Here is an 18332-nt window from a genome sequence, read left to right as displayed (position 1 = left end):
AATAACAATGTATAACAACGCGGTACAATAGTGCGTATAGAGAAATATGTGTAACACGACACGAATTCGTCGTACGCCGTGGTGTATATATATATATGGAGGTATGCGCGTGTGTGAGTGTGTACGATATATACATATATATATATATATATATGTGTGTGTGTGTGTGTGCCGTATACCAGAGTAGAAAAAAAAGCGTTGGCGGTGGTAACTTTGGTCGCTGTGCATTGTGACGGTGAACGGGTGGTGGGGAACCGTGTGGTAGGAGGGGTGAGAGGCAATAATCTCGTGATTTGTTATATTTCGTGGTTTTCGCGCGCGTGTAAGGGGATGGTTTTTTTTTGTGCGAGCACGCACGTCCCTTCTATTTCAGCTCTATACCACCACACCTCAACGTCTGTACACAGTACACATACACACACACATTTATACATACACAATGCAATGCTATACAATATATATATGCGTATATATTATAATAGTGAGATTTCCCGCAGTCATATTATTATTATTATTATTATTATTATACGGTATAGAAACTCGCCCTTCGTCTGATGACGTAGGTATATACATACACACATATACCTATCTACCGATATATATAAAGTAGTCGGTCACCCACCGCCTTTGCCGCACGGTGCGCGTGTTTCACGCAAACGAATAATAATAATAATAATAATCATGTTATAGGTAGGTACTGTTAATATATAATATAATATATATATAGTAATATGCCATCCACCGTCGTCGTCGCCGCCGCCACACAGACTGCTGCCGGTACTAATGAGTTTTCCCTCTCCGTCATTTTCCACGTTTCGCGCACGCGTAGTGTCGCAAAAACGCGTGACAAAATTAATATGTACACAGGTAAGTATAATAATATAGTATACATACACGCATTATTGTTATTGTGTAATACCCGTGTAAGAACTATTGCGTTATACCTGCACCCAACCACCCACCCACCCACCCGCCCGACCACAGACCACTCGGTTTTTTTCTTTTACCCCTCGAACAGTATATTATAATGGTCTATGCGTACATATTGCGTAGGTACATACGTTTATTTATTCGTTCATCGACACTTTGTTTTCTCTCCACATAATATAGGCACAATATTATACACAGCATTATATCCAGAAATCGAGTGGGCTCAATAAGTCGCCCAGCGTTTTTCGGTTAGGTTAGTATATTATATAGGTACATATATTACGTGTATACCTATATATATATATATATATTACCTACCTATAACAATTTGTGGCCGCGGTTTGCGCCCACCTCCCCTCCTACCACGACTGGATTCAAATCGATGTCATTATAAAATGTATTCACGATATTATACCGAACCCGATTATAAATGTATAATATTATAATTGTATACACATATATATATTATATATACGTAGGTACGGAGACGACGGAATCGTATAACATGTTATAATATACAATAGTTGTCGAGTAAGAAAAAAAAAATTAGCATCCTTCTATATACCTACAATGTATAATATATTATACACACACAAAAGCGTGTGTATAATTATACTATTTTCACAGGTAGTTGTCGGGAAATTTTCTTTTACCTCGCGCAGGAGGTCGTTTCAAATTATTACCATTTCAACTTTAATTATACAACAGAATACAGCATAGTATAACTCTGCCTATATATACGCGTCACGTGCATATTATAATAATTGAACGACTACGTCTGCTGCTGCGGCGGTGCAACCATAGTTTTCTTCGATTGCTGCACCGCGGCTCGTATATTATGTATAATTCATATTATATATATATATATACATGTAACATGATGGCCACACTCTTATAACATACCCATGTACTCGTATATAATATTAATATTCTATATATATATATATGATTATTAATCGTATACCGCACATATGGTTCGAGTGTGTTATATAGTAAAATGGCTTCTGGAACCGTTATAATGCATACATAATATGTATATGGATATTAGGAGCAGCGTCATAATACACTAATTGCTGGGTGCAGCATCTGAATACGATTCTCTCGTATATCCTTTACCTGTACAAGAAGACGAGTTCTTCCGCAGCGTCCACGCTCGCACCACCTTTAATCTATGTAGCATATACGTGAAAAAAAAAATCAAACGAATATAACAATAATAATAATAATAAAAACAACGCGGTAAAGTGTTTCGGCGAGCGAGTGCGTATAGTCCTCCTCGTGTGCTATGTGATGTATAATATTATGTAATTACTAATTAGGAGACAGACCGCCTAATGGTGGTCGCAGGTACCTATATATATAAGTGATGTATAAGACGGCGGGATTAAAAACCGATTAAAATGATTGCCGGTTGCTGCGCGTCACATATTTATAAACGCACACAGACACATAATATAATATTATTATGTATAAAGTCCTGGCCGAGAGGTCTGCGCTGATGGGTTATGGATGGCCGCATGGATACGCGCGGCGGCGTATAGGTAGGTAGGTACGTCCCACGGATGTGTAATTATATTATACAGTCGAAGAGAGAATATAAAAACAAAGAAATAAAAATTAAACAAAAATAAATATAGTTTTATTTCGGTGTTTGTGTGTGTGTGTGTATTATATATATATAAATGAATAGGAAAAAAAAACAGTCGATGGCGATGCGGCTGTTTTGGGGTTTGTCGATTAAAGTGGTGTTTTTTTTTTCCTTTCCTTAACTCTACTAATCGGGGTTTGGGCGTGGCTGCAGGTTTTCTGCGCGATAATTATTACCGTGAAAAGAAATGAACGCCGCACGGCTGACGCAACGTAATAATAATTATAATAATATCGTAGCTCGCATAGACGTTTCACTGTGGAGGTACGGAGCCAAAGAGTAGGTATACATAATACATACATACATACATACATACATACATGCATATGCCCAGATATCGTTTTGTTTCAATAATATATTTATATGTATATGCTGAGTGCGCGTATAGAGAGGTACGAGGAATGTTTTTTTTCCATACAGAGTTTAGACGATAAACATAATAAAGGCTATAAAAAATATTTAGAAAAAAAAAAACTTTTTTTCCACCACAGTTGCCGCGGGCGTACGATTTATAATTAAAACGAAGGGAAATAACGATAATGACGATTGTATCGAACGAACGCGCGTGCCCTCCACAACAGACCACAACAATATAGGTATATTTTATATGCACACATATTATATCATATATATATAAATGTTATATGTTATGTATTATAATATAGAATAGTATTATGGTTCGACAACGTACGTACATTTTCATGCATTATACGATTTAATATTATGTATACATATGCGCCTAGTGCGTATACATAATATATTATATAGGTACGTCCGACGTCGGTATCTGCCAAATCAATTCACTCTTGTCGGCATTACACACAACCACATGCGTGCATATAGACTATACAAATTATTGTAAAAAAGCCAATAAAGGATATCATTATAATAATATATAATTATAATATAAAATAATGATTTCGAACTTCGAAGCGTATAAGAAGTGCACGTCCTGCAAATCAAATACCTACGCCCATCTTTCGAAATCATTAATTTTTTAAAATATAAGCACAAGTTGACTCATTTATTGATAGATGCCATTACGCCAATGATCAAAATAATATAAGTATGATGTGTCTGGTAATAGAACTTGCGATTTTTATTTTGTAACCTCCGATTTGTCGGCAATAATATTGTTCGATTGATAATACTGATGACTATGATTTTTTCGACTAATATTCGGTATTCGTGTGACAGTTTTCCTTTTCAATTTTTTTCCATTTTGATAGAGGTACTTATAAAATTCTATCGGTATTTATTCGAAAACTAATACCATCTGCAGGTAAGGTTTATAAATGAGTAACGTGAAAACTTTTCAAATAAATCGTTAAATTTAATCTATTTTGTGTAAGTTGCATAAGTATCATCAATTAATTTATTAATTATTATAAGCAGTATGTACCTATTTAATCATATAATATAATGTAGTTTAATAAAGGTACACAACGAAATGCGTTGCTATTATAGATTGCTGGATGGACGAGGAAAGTATTATTAAATATAGTGTACTATAAGTTAAGTATAACTTAAGTTATAGTTTTAGTTATTCAATAAATAAATATGTTTTATTACATAATTTATATTATATAAATAATAAAATTACACTGTAGGCGTACAAATTACAATTTAAACAAACAAAATATGTAAAATCTTAATTCTAGTATTGTAAAAATAGGTTTTTATACTCTGTTAACAATATTTAGAATATTGAAAAATGTTTCTACTTAGAGTTTTCCGAAATGTATATAAAATAAGTTATTTTATCCATGCAATAAGTGGTCGTTCATAAAAAGAACAAATTGATTTAGATATTAATTATAAGATGCAACATATATTTAACTTATGTATAAATAAATAAAAAATAACCTCCATAAAAATAATTATTCACAATTAAAATAATATAAATTTCCAATCAAAATTTAAGTAATTAAGTTCAATACGAGGAGATTGCTTTTTTAACTATCCTTAAAACAAGTTTTGTATGAATCTAATTTTGGTTCATATGAACCAATCTTCTGATATAATCACTAGCACATAATAGTTATAGTGAATCGCCCTGTATAACATGTATTGCCAGGGGAGTGAAGGACGTTCTTAAAGAAAACAATATAGGGGATGAAATATGCCAATGAAAATAAATGATGGGAAGGAGTATCCCTCTCTATTTCGACCTCTGCAGTTAATAGTAGTAAAACAAAATGGTCAGAATAGAAAACAGTGGACTTATTAAAGATACACTGTAAATGGACTCTTAAAAATTTGTTTTAATAATCATAGGTAACCAAAATATGTTTTTAATCACCGTGAGCTTTACTTTAAAATGGTACACGAACATATAAATTTGTTAGAATATGATCTTCGGAAAAATAAAAAATAAGATATCATATACACTTGTCGGCCACGGGTGTTAAGTGTGAACATGCATAGTACAGATCTACAAATTCAAAGATCTTCATTATATAATATCATAAAACCTAATGTGTTTCGGTATACAGGTTGTGAAAATATATTATACGAAAGCACTAAAAACTGCGTAGTCATGGCTAACGCTAAAGTATATTGATTGTGATATTATAATTATTTCACTTTGTTTGTGACATCATAATACTATTTATGTTATATATTATGATAACAAAATACACATCGAACAAACCTCATACTATTATGTCAAATAGTGTATATAAAATATTATGGTGGTATCCCATTAATGACCAATGCGATAAGTACACCTACCTACGCAGTAATTCTTGTGTAATATATCGAAATGCACTGTTTTTTTCTCTGGGGAATAAACAAAAGTAATCAGTAACTGTCAATAAGTCAGGGACGACATACGTACAAGGGCCACTGTTCGTGGACATATATAATATATATATGTGTGTGTGTTTTAAGCAAGTGTGCCCACCCGCGAAATCCCGGTTTCCCGGCGGCCCTATATTATCAAGTATCCCTCCCCAATGCTCATGGATTACATTATGTTATACGGATTTGATACAACGATATATATTATTAAATGTCATATAATCCATACAATAATTAAACGACAAAGCGAGGTTTGCTTTCGGCGATAAAATATGTTATTCGATGAATTTCATTTGAAAAATATTTTATTGATTTCTTATTAATATTATTATGATTTCTATATTATAAGATAATACTTGTGTCGAATATTTTGAAACAGCAAAACTATATGAAGGATTAATTAACAATTAAATATTGAAAACTTTGAAAATATAATTTCATCACTAAAATATTATGCTTAATATTATAATATAGCAGAGCGACTCCCCTGTTTTTATAAAAATAATACATAATCGCGTGTGAATTGTGTGTTAGGTAAATGTACTGATGTCTGATAGGTTGGGCGTTGGGCGTATGGTAATTTAGTATAGTAACCGCAATTTGAAAAATCACAGGGAAGTTTTAAAAATAGTTTGATTTAAGTATATCAATATACAATTAATATTCAATATCAATATAATTGGGTTTCAAGACATTTCTTGAAAGCTATATCCATCTGGCTACAAATTATTAAAAGTACTTCACATACAAAAAAAAAACAGAGAAGTCGCTCTGCTGTATAGTAGGTGTTGAGCGTAGGTTTACCTCATCATTATGAGTATAGGTCACCGTAATAAATGTGTTTAATTTAATTTAATGATAAACCGTTGTATACGATATGAAAAACGATTCTGAGAGGAGACGGTCTGTTAGGCGCTAGCGTAGGTATAAAATATGTCTAAGGATATTTTATTTTATTTTATTATATTTATTTAATTTCTATTAGTATTATACGATAAGTTAAATGCATTTTGGCCAAAAATAAATCGCTTAAGTACGTATATTATATTACTTCAATATTATTTCAAATCATTTTTTTTTATTTATACGTCTCAATTGCTACGGTTATTGGCGTTTCTAAAGATACATTAAAAAAAAAATTTATTAGAGTTTTGTACAAATTATTTTAAACTTGATAGGTACATGAATGTAGTTACCTACATCTGATATGAAACCATCTGTTCATGTTATATTTTCTGGAACAGGTTTGAGGTTAATCTCTTTGAGGAATTGAAAAATAATCGATGACATCTCTGGATTGGGTGCTAGTATTTCACATAGATTATAAGAAATATTTTGAATAATATTACTATATTTTTATTAATAAGCGTACTTACTGTATTTATAATATTTTTTGAATTGCAACAAAATAATTTGAATGGTTTTTTTTTGTAAATATTAAATTTTATAGAATTTTGAAATTGAAATATTTATAATATATATAATAATATAATAGTTTAGGCTTCTGTATGAAAAACGTATAAGGAACTTTGAATTAAATTTTCTAGCATTCGTAATTTTGTAATTTTGACGAATTTTGTCAACATTTAAACTTTGAATAATGCATATAAAAATGTAACCTATGTAGTTCTATAAGAAAAACTATTAAGTATCTTATAATAGGTACATTTTCCATCTTTTAGAAACAGCATAACAATTATTAATATCAACACTTAAAAAATATTTTTCTTAAATTTAAAAACTTATTCAAATAGTTTAAAATTATTATTTTCAATACATATTTGAAATGTTATTGTGTATAGAAATAATAATAGTTTAAGATTAAGAAATAGACAGTGTGTCTAGTGGAATTTTGCAATTGAATAATATTCATATAGATAATAATATAATGTAATTTGTATCAAAATTGTCATTATGGGTATTAACAAATAAAATAAATAAAGAATAAATATTGAGAAATATGTATTTACAGTAATTTTAATCAGCTAACACGTTGTATACTTCAAAAGGTTCAAATTTTATAATTTCTTTACCTTTGTTAAAATTCTTATTATAAGTTCTTATTAGAAAAATTTCTAAGCGTTTATACGAGTATAATAGCTATAATTCTAAATAGCCCAATGTACAATATAATCGACAACTATTATAAATTTATAATTGCATTATCACTAGAGTTCATTTTTACTTTTCTATTGTTACGAGTCCAGTATCCACTACAATGGACGTTTTTCATTTCCCTGCTTAGGCTCCTTAACATTAAATTAGTGGACATTTGTAAGGGAAAACACGAATTTGATAACTTTTATCAGGTACCAATACGCATGTAAAAATGTCCATTGAAATAGACTTTGGATATATCTTATAGCTTGATATTAATTATAATAATAATATATTCTAAAAAACAACCGTCCATTATAGTCATGAAGTCTACAGCACGTCAACACTACAAAAATAAAAAGGTGGGTAAGTGGATGTCCCTTTGCTGTACAGTATAGGTTACAAGTGAGTCACTGTATAATGGATGGTATAAATTTGAATTCAATGGTACAACATCATTGTATACGAAAAACGATTCTGAGCGGAGACGGTTTGTCAGTTTTTATATTATATTACTTATATTAGGTACTATTATTATTACTTATACATTTTTAACTACAAAATCATTTTTAAATTTTAAATTTAATAAATATTCTCAAAAATTGAACTTTAAATACTGTTTATAAAAATAATTGTGCATATATATTTTTAATAGTTTTCAACTAATATTGTGACAATATATCAGAAGCCTTGTATTAATTTTTCACGCTTTTTTACACGACATAAAATTTAAAAGACATTTTAGGGAAAAAACTAAAAAATTGAAAATTGAAAATGTCCGCAAGCAGTTCAAAACAAATCAATATTTTTTGAAAATTAAATAGCAAAAATAAATAACCAGTGAAAATTACATGTATCTAAGGTAATTTGTTTTAGAGTTGTACCAAAAACCAAAATCAATTTTGTCAAGAACCCCGTTTTTCCTTAATTTTTCTTTTCTTTTTCCTTGCATTTTCGAAAACTATATTTTCCCCCAAAGTACAAACTAGATTCACTTTTCTATCAGAAAACATACTGTCGAAGAAAATCCAAGTATTTTTACTGACCTAAAAGGTGATGACAGACACAAATGAAACACACATCATTGTAAAATCAATACATTAATCGCTTCTTTTCGCTCTTGAGCGATAATGCTGTTCTAACAATTTTCCATCAGGCATATTTTCTTCTCGGACCCGACAAAATCACTTCCATGCATTTTTTGACAATATGGATATCTCCCCCCCAACCACCAGAGTAGGACATTCCACACCCCATACATTAACAACTAATAAAACTGTATACCTATAATTATATTATATAATAGTATAGTATACGTATGTCTAGTATTACATTGTATTAATTAATTTTATATATTATCAGTAGGTATTTTATCTTAGTTTCAATGAAGTTTATGATATATTGGTTATCTGTTGTAGGTACCTAATGTTATCTTTGTTAGATTTCAGTTTATGACAAAATTGTAACACTATATAATATATAATTAGTTGGAGTAAGTTTTACTTTAGTCATAGGTTTTAGTACTGGTTCTCCTTATTATAACGTATTCTCGGGGCGAACTGCGTTCACCTCTCTAGACACCACGTTCTGGGAAATCCAGAAGGAGTTAGTCACGCTGCTGATTCTCGTATTAGGTCCCTAATCTATTGGCCTACTACACTTCATCTTTGAGTGTTACGATCTCCTTAATGAATTTTTAGAAGTTCCCAAACAACACCTCCTGATTTTACAGGACCCTTCAGGCTTTGTTAAACGGATCAGCTGGAAAGTCCTTGAGTGGAGGTCTGCACAGAAAGTCAGAGAGGTCCACCAGCAGAAGTGGGTACGCAAAGCGATCATGGAGAGCTAATTTTTACTGTTCCCAGTGCGTCCACAGGAGCAGGGTGTGGCACTGGGGTAGTGAAAGCAGCGGGCGTTTAGTTTTGAAAGCAGCCATGCTCATTTAGGACCTGGCTCATTTATAGTAGGTGAGAAGAATCTTCAGAAGAGTCCTCCCAGCTAATGTTTGCCGGCAGCACGCGTCTAGCCCATGTGGCCTTCGGAGAAGACCCCCAATCACGTTTACTAAAGGGTTCACTTTTCTGTAGGTCACTTTGATGTTAACTCGTAAGATCAGAGGGACAGCCTCCAGACCAAAAGGAAAATCCTGCTTTTGATCCTGGTCCTTTCAGCGGAATTTTAATCAGCCTAAGGGCGGTTTTTATGGGTATATAATAACAAGTTACTTATAAGGCTGTTTATTTTGAAGATGTTATATCTAAAATGTATTTTAATAACAGCCTATAATGGTTTTTAACGGATATTAATTATAAAATATTCAATAACAGCCCAGGCTTGATATTATTAAAGAGCTATGCATATATAATGTTATAAATTATATGTTGAGTCCGGTAACTATATGGCCAATAACATTTAATAAATTATAGATAACTTTATAGATAAGATTTGATAACAATATTAATATTTTAAATGTATGGAATTTAAGATGTACTTATGAACTACCTATTTATTACCTATATATAAATAAATACATGATATGATACATTTCCAAATGATAGCGGGGGGAGCAAAGTCACATAGGACCCCTTGGATCCACGTCTGTATCTATGTAGTGACAGACCCAAAATTGTTATCAAACATATACACTGTTACTTATCATACATAAAATAAATATTGTTGAGATGTTAGAAATCATGAGATTTTCAGTGGGATGTTTCTACAATTAAAATATTTTTTGAACTACAGCAAAATAACAAAAATAATTGTTTATGATTTTTTTTATCATTATATCATCATATATATAATATATATATTATATCATCTTTAAAACTTCAATTGCTCATAAACAAACAATGTGAATTTACACAAACAAATAAAGGATTTAGAATAACACTTTGAATCATTTTCAAACCTTTTGACTGAGCTAAAATTGTTTATCAACATTTATGGAAAAAAAAGGTGAGCCACTGTTCGATTTACAGTAGTTGTCCAGTGAATCTTTATAATGGATGTGTTAAATTTTAATTCAATGATTTATCATTGTTTACGAAAAAACGATACTGAGCGAAGATGGTCTGCGTTAGCCTATAATTAAGTATATTTCATGAATTCATGGTATGTTTTTTGATATTGCTATTTATAAGTTATTTTACCATTAGTATTACGATAAGTTGATTTAATTGTTGCCAAAAACATAGAATTTATCATAATATTAACTAATATTTAATTATTATTAAAGTGTATATTTATTTCATATTATATTATTGTTATACACTTTTGGATGAATACCACCTTATCGTTGAACAGTGTAAATACTGAATAGGTTCATGGTATAAATAAATAATAGCTTAAAACGAATCTAAATATTTTGAAAATGTCATTGCGTATAGTTAAATAATAATATACGTAAAAGTTTTAAGCCCCCAAGAATAATGTTTTTAAATTTCAAAGAAATAACTATCACCGTTATTCTCCGTTTTAGTATAAATAATTTCGTCAACATTTTAACTTAAAATATGTATAAAAAAACTATAAAAAAAACTATATTAATATAATTTTAGATTTTTCTGTTGCAATATAAACTATTTATGAGAAACCTTATTTTGAACTTTCATCCCTGGCTATAACAATTTAAGAATTTATTAAATTGTTATTACAAAATAATTTGTGAATAAATAAATATAAATTTTTCTAAGAGAAGAGTAATAAGTATTATGAGGAAATTCAGGGACTGGAACCTTTATTATTTTATCGGTTTGGGTTTAGGTTTCGGTTTTCCATATCCCAAAATTTCAATTTCGGTTCTGGCTTCGGTTTTTAAAAATATCAAATTTCGGTTTCGGTTTCGGTTAATACCGGTTTTAACCATTATTATTTGACTTTTTTTTTATTTTATTTTTATCAATAAAGTACTAAAGCATATAAAAAATGAACATATTAATAACCTCTATTTAGTGATAGGTATTTGTAATTAAGTGTAACTATTTCAGAATTCAGATGATTTAAAAAATGAATTATTAAAAATAATAAATTAAAATAAATTGTAATATTTAAAATGAATAAAAAATTATTATTAAAAAAAAAATAAGAATGAATTTTCGACACATTTGGGTGACCTATGTTTCAGTTTGATATTATAATTTATAACTTATATATAAAAATATAAAATTAAACAATATATAACGGTAACGAAGACGGAAGAACAGTTCAGTAGTAGGTACAGTCGTACAGAGCATAGTATAGAGTAGAGAGTTAACGATACGCGTATTAGGTTTAGGTATTTAATATTATCACTGCAGGCATATTAGTAAGGTAAAAATTATAATATATAATTTATATGACAACTGACTCTGAATTCTAAAACACTTATAAACGTCCAAATTGCTATTATTTTCAGAAATTCTACATCAGCTATTGCGAACTGCGATTTGTGATTCAATTATAATATTGATATCGATTACATGGAAAGTAGAATTTGGATTTTTGGTATTTCTTTTATGACGATTCTATTGTACACATATAATATTCTTAAAATATTCCTTTTTCCTCACTCGTAGATATAAAAAGAAATATGAACAAATACTGTATTGATTTGTGGAACTCACAGTGGCACATGACCACGGAAAATAAATTAAGGGAAATTAAGCACTCTGTTGAACTCTGGCCGAGATACACTGAACTAAACAGAAAAAAATGAAGTTATTCTCAATTGACTCAGAATCGGTCACACGAAACTCACACACGGACATCTTATGGCAAAGACAGATCCACCCTTATGCCTAACATGCAATACAAACTACTCCATCAAGCATATCATCATCCACTGCCCAAACTTCAACGAAGCCAGAAAAGATCTCAACATCCCAGACAACCTGTACGAAGCAATTGGTCCATTTTCAAACTTTCATAGCATAATTTTATTTTTAAAAAAAATTGAATTGTACAATAACATATAATATTTAATGTAGAAATTAACACCTGTAAGCTAATAGCCTATGTAGTTGATGCTTAACCAATAAAAAAAAAAAAAAAAAAAAAATAATATTCTTATTTCTTAGCATTGATGAACTTTTTTAGGTCTACGAGTTTATCATTATTTATTATTACTAATAAGTAATAACTAACTTATTACTTATTAGTTATTACCTACTTACACTATGGATAAAATATATATTGGATTTAGGAACCGAAAAAAACCGTAAGAACTTCTACATCGAGATATAGGTTTCGGTTTCGGTTCCTAAAAAAATTTATCTAAGGGTTCCGGTCCGGTTTCGGTCCCAAGATTTTTAAAAGGTTTCGGTCCAAAACCGGTTAATTTCGGTACGGTTCCAGTCACTATGAGGAATCTTAAATTACATTTTCAACCCTTTGATATAAAAAAAAGATTAATGAATTTTTAAATTGAAATAATTTGCAAATTTCCATGATTTAGACGATTTTAACTACCTTTGAAATTTAATATCCTAACATTTTCCCACTATTAAGTGTTTTCAGACACATAAAAAAACACGCACACATATCGTTGTAAAACCAATTAATTTAACGCTCTACTGAGAATCTAAAAATCCCGTATGATACCAATAACTTGCTCGCACTATAGTCTACACAGAAAAGAAAGTATTATGACGATTATCGAAATTATTAAGTAGATATAATTCGAGTTTAATATTACATATTATTATATATTTATATATTTCACGATGAAAACACCAAGTTTCAGTAAGTTTGAAAAATAATCACAAATCGCATTAGTTATGCACGTTATACCGTTGAAATATTATTATGTTAACTCGAGTTCTGACACACTGCGCTGGTTGGAAAATGCGTATAATATATGTATGTATGTGTGTGTCATAAATATATTATAACCTATATATATGTATACATACAACGCGCGTGGTTATAAAACGATATTAAAGTTTTTAATCAAACAGTTTCGTGTTAAATCAATTATGATATATTATGCATGTAGATATTTTACGCTCGTACACTGCAGTGGTGGTGTTTATATACACAGGGGAAAAAATGATAATAATAATAATAATAATAGTAATAATATTAATAAAACGAAACTCGACGTTTGTTTTGGTTTTCGCGCACACCCACGCACATATTATACTCATCGTATATATATATAGTATAGATATACGTATATACATATATTATATATAATACGCTTGCGTTTAAATATACGGGGTGTGTGTGTTGTTTACAAGAAGAAGGGGGTGGATTGTTAAAATACAATATAAAAGCTCGTCGACCCTATCCCCTTAATTTTACCACATGGGTGCGTCGTCGTGTCGTTGCAGACAATTGAATATTTCCGCGAGCGATTGTTGTTAATATTTTTTTTTTCATGCCGTGCGACAGACGTGGACAGACAAACCACACAGAATCTCCGATGAGCCGAGTCGTATATTCATTAAAATATTGCAATTATTATACAGTATATGGGGTCTGGACTCTAGGAGTCTGACGGTGTATGTACATGCAACCGGAGCGCAGCTCGCCGTTTCACTGAATTTATATTTTGCATTTTAAAATGTACATAACCTTGGCTTTGCGTACCCGCTGCTACCCCTCACCAGACGAACAACAATAACGCGAATAATAATAATATTGTCATCATCATCATCATCATATTATTATCATTGTTACAGTATTATAGTTATATACACTTTATGTACACACATATATAAATATAGCTTTGCGGAGATGCGACTTGCGGCGAGCGTTTTGGCGGCACGGCGTGCGGCGTCGGCATCACAGGAAATGTTCGATCCGCCACGCTACGGTACGCGCGTAACACAATAACGCAGTAATAATAATAATAATAATAATAATAATGTCACTGGCGTCTTTTATACACACACACACACACACACACACACACACACACACACACGTATAAGTACGCACAGAGTATTATACACATTATTGTTGTTGTGCACATTATAATATCAGTGTGTCTGCGTGTTCAGCGCAATTACGCGCGCTTACACAGCACACTCTGCGCGCGTCACTGGCGATTATATTGTTATTATATTATTGCTCGTATATTATATTGTATTCATAATAATATATATTATATATTATATGTGTGTGTGTGTGTGTGTGTAAATGGAAATTATTATCATATATATGTTTATATAATTGTCGTAATTATTATTGCCCAGCGCACCGTCAACGACAAACGCTCGTATATATATATATATAGGTAATATGTATAATACGAATAGAAAGGTAACCTATTATAATCGTATGTGCAAGCGCGCAATTTGCTGGACGCGAATACTATAATTGCGTAAATAGGAATATAATATTATTGTACAATATTATAATATGATAATAATTCCAAATTTACTCACATATCTATTATTATATCACGTTAACTCAGCACATATCCTTCACGCGGTATGCACACCGTGATTATAGCCTTAGGCACATAAATAAAAATATATTATGAATACTGTTGGTTGTATCAAAAGTGGTGCACGGTATATATATACCAACTACGACCTAGCCAGATACACTTACCAGTCGATAGTTTTGTCTTTTTAACTCTCTAGTCGGTAGGACCTATTTTTTTATGCGGACCAATAGATACTTGAAAAAGTTTATTTGCCCTTATATGTTCAAATGTTCAATATTGGAGCGGCTATGATAGGTAAATTCCTAAAATAATTGTAAAAATGTGTAATCGTTTAAATTATTACTATATATACCTAGTAGAAAGGATGAATCAACTAATATAATATATTTATACCTATACCTAATGTAGTAATGGGTAAAATGCATGTACTTTTTTTAACGACATAAAGAACGACTGTAATATGGGCCACTAAAAAGCTATTTATTCTTTAGCTATTTTAAAGGTTAAATAACTGATGTTTTTAAACATTAAAACTTCCGTTTTTTTAATAAATTGTATTATTTAATGAAAGAAATAAATATAAATTAAACGTTGAGCTGTAAATGATAAGTGCAGTTATTTTCTGGTCAGGATCAGATTAAAACAGGTGTGTGCTCCAATGAGCAACCGGAGCAGTGTAGGTTAGAGGATTTATTTTTATGCGATTTGTTAACCCCACCTGGGCTCTTTTATAACCTCGACCAGTCCGAACTGAAAAGATATTTATATTATTTTCCCATTAGGTCAGGTCCGAGTAAAAATAGTAAATAATTTTATTTCTACTATCATCCGGTCTTGTCCCAAAATAATAGACCTGAACCGGAAATAGAGCTGGACCGGACCTCTGCCACACACACACACATATTATATATTATATGTGCTACCACGGAGTACCAGTAATAATAATAATAATAATAATATTATTATTATTATGTATAGGATATAAGTAGGCTTAAGCGTATATATAATATGTATTGCTATTACTCCGTTGTATATCCGGTCGTCGTTTCAGTTAATATATTATTATTATTATATGCATAATATAGCACGGACGGAAATCCAATTGAATCCCAGGAGTGAAGGGGGGTATGACGTTTTAAGTACACCAAACAAACCGCGAGGGGCTTCGAGACCTCCCCCTCACTCACCGGGTTACATGTCAATATTACAATAATTTAAAAACTGTACACCACTCTAATCGCCACCGCAATGACACGCGTGGCGAGATATAACAATATTAATATATAAATAATAATAACAACAACAATAATAATAATAATAATTTAGTGGTCGTAATACAGTTCAAACGAGACAATTTTTTACTTGACATCGAGCCACGGTATATTAACAAGCTGTATAGCTGGTACCTATATATAATATATATAGGTACACGTTTATTAACAAAGTGAAAAAACCTTTAATTTTTTTTTTTTTACTGTTAACGTGTTCTGTCATTTTGAAGTATACAGTCAATCGGTCGGAAATATGGTTAACATTATATTTCAGGTTCACACACTTTGGGGTTTTGGGGTCAGCCAAAATAATCTAACCGAGAAAATCAAATTAATCCACAAAATATATTATAAACCCGCTATTTTCCGCTATGGCACGTTATCTATATATTTTATGTTCATATCAATATTTTAGAAATTCGGAAGGGTACCCCCCTCTATCTACAAACAGATCTTGTATGATATTATGTTATAGTCAACACCGTAGATTCAATTTTATACTTTTCTCTCCTATCAGTGAAATAGGTATGTCAAAAACTGAAAACATATTATCTATCGTTTTCGATTTCTAAAACGCGAATAATAATAATAAGAAAAACCTAACATTTTTCCAACAAAACGATTTTTGAAATCAAAACTTAGAATACGTTTGAGTTATAAATACTCTCTATATTCATCCTCTAATATGATTTTTTATTAAAAAATATTATGCAAATCGAGATATTTTATTTTGAGTTATAAAGTTTTAATACAAAACGTGCGGTTGAATCGTCAGGAAATGAGTTTCGTTTGGAATAGTTTTCAAAAAGAATGATTCATCGTCGTTTTAAAAATTAAAATAATAATATAATATACAGCTCTACCCGAGTGGCTGGTAGTATACGTGCCAAAGTATGGCCTGCGCCCCGTTTCATTTATTTTTATTATTTCGAGCTACTTGAAAGTGGACTTTAATGTATTCAATTTATTATATATAAACATAATATATTTAGACATGTGCACCTGACAGACGACAATACAAATAATTTTAAGACAAATTTTATGATGATTACAAAACACATCAACATTTGCAGACGTGCAAGCATTATTTTAAATGGTAATCGATTTGAAGTACCTACATTACTCCAAATTATATATTTTATAATAGATTTTAATCTTAATAAATTACTTTTCCACGCTTTATTCTCCGGTATGAAATCGACAAAGTTGAAATAATTGAAATAAGTTTTTAAAATATATTTTCGTGACGAATCAACTGACAACTGAATATAATAAAGAATATTATATAAAGAAATCGGTTCACCGATGCAATTTTCAAACACGAAATTCGTGAGTGAAATAATTAGCCCATATCTAACTGGCGGCGGTTAAACCATTTATTGATTATGGCCTTTATATATAGCTAAACAAGTCTGGATTAAAATTATTTGGACCCCTACAGAGTGTGAGTCCAAGTTTTTTACATTTTTCAATACAGGTTCCTTTCAAAACAATAATTCCATGCATACAATATACATATATACATATTATATTATAGGTTTTATAATATTATTTTAATTAAAATGCACGTTGAACGCTAGCGAGACACCTGAAATGTAAATTGAGCATCTCATAATATTTATATATAATATATTAATATACCTAGGTAATAGGCAATAGCTGGTATGGGTATACTCATCCATATTATAGTTTATAATATTGTTTAGTGTATATTGAACCAAAGCATTTTATCATAATGTTATATGAAATTGTATGCGATAAAACGCTTTTTACATTTGCGAACTGTCACAATAGTATATACGTAAACAAGTCCACTGTGACTATACAACCTTTATCAATATATGCTAATCTTAATTGTGTTATCTCAATATACAATTTCTATTCCCAGTAAAAAAAATCGAATAATTAAGGCGCTCCATATCATGTACTATAGATTATAACATGGTCTGTGTATATAAATGTATACCTATGTGGTACACGTGTAACTAGTAACTATACTAAAAGTATAGGTAAGTATATACGTTGTATATAATATATGTTGAGTATAATAATTATTATTCACATACATGGTATTAAACAATACTATATATATATATATATACAGTAATACATTATTCACACTTGAATTAATGTTTGAACATAAAAAAAATAAATACTCTCGCAAAAAAAAAACACTGTATATAGAACGACTATACGTTGTATCGTGCTG

The sequence above is a fragment of the Metopolophium dirhodum genome, chromosome 1, assembly GCF_019925205.1.
Source record: "Metopolophium dirhodum isolate CAU chromosome 1, ASM1992520v1, whole genome shotgun sequence".
In the NCBI taxonomy this organism is placed as follows: domain Eukaryota; kingdom Metazoa; phylum Arthropoda; class Insecta; order Hemiptera; family Aphididae; genus Metopolophium; species Metopolophium dirhodum.
The sequence above is the reverse complement of the archived record's forward strand: the minus strand, read 5'-3'. Positions refer to the sequence as shown.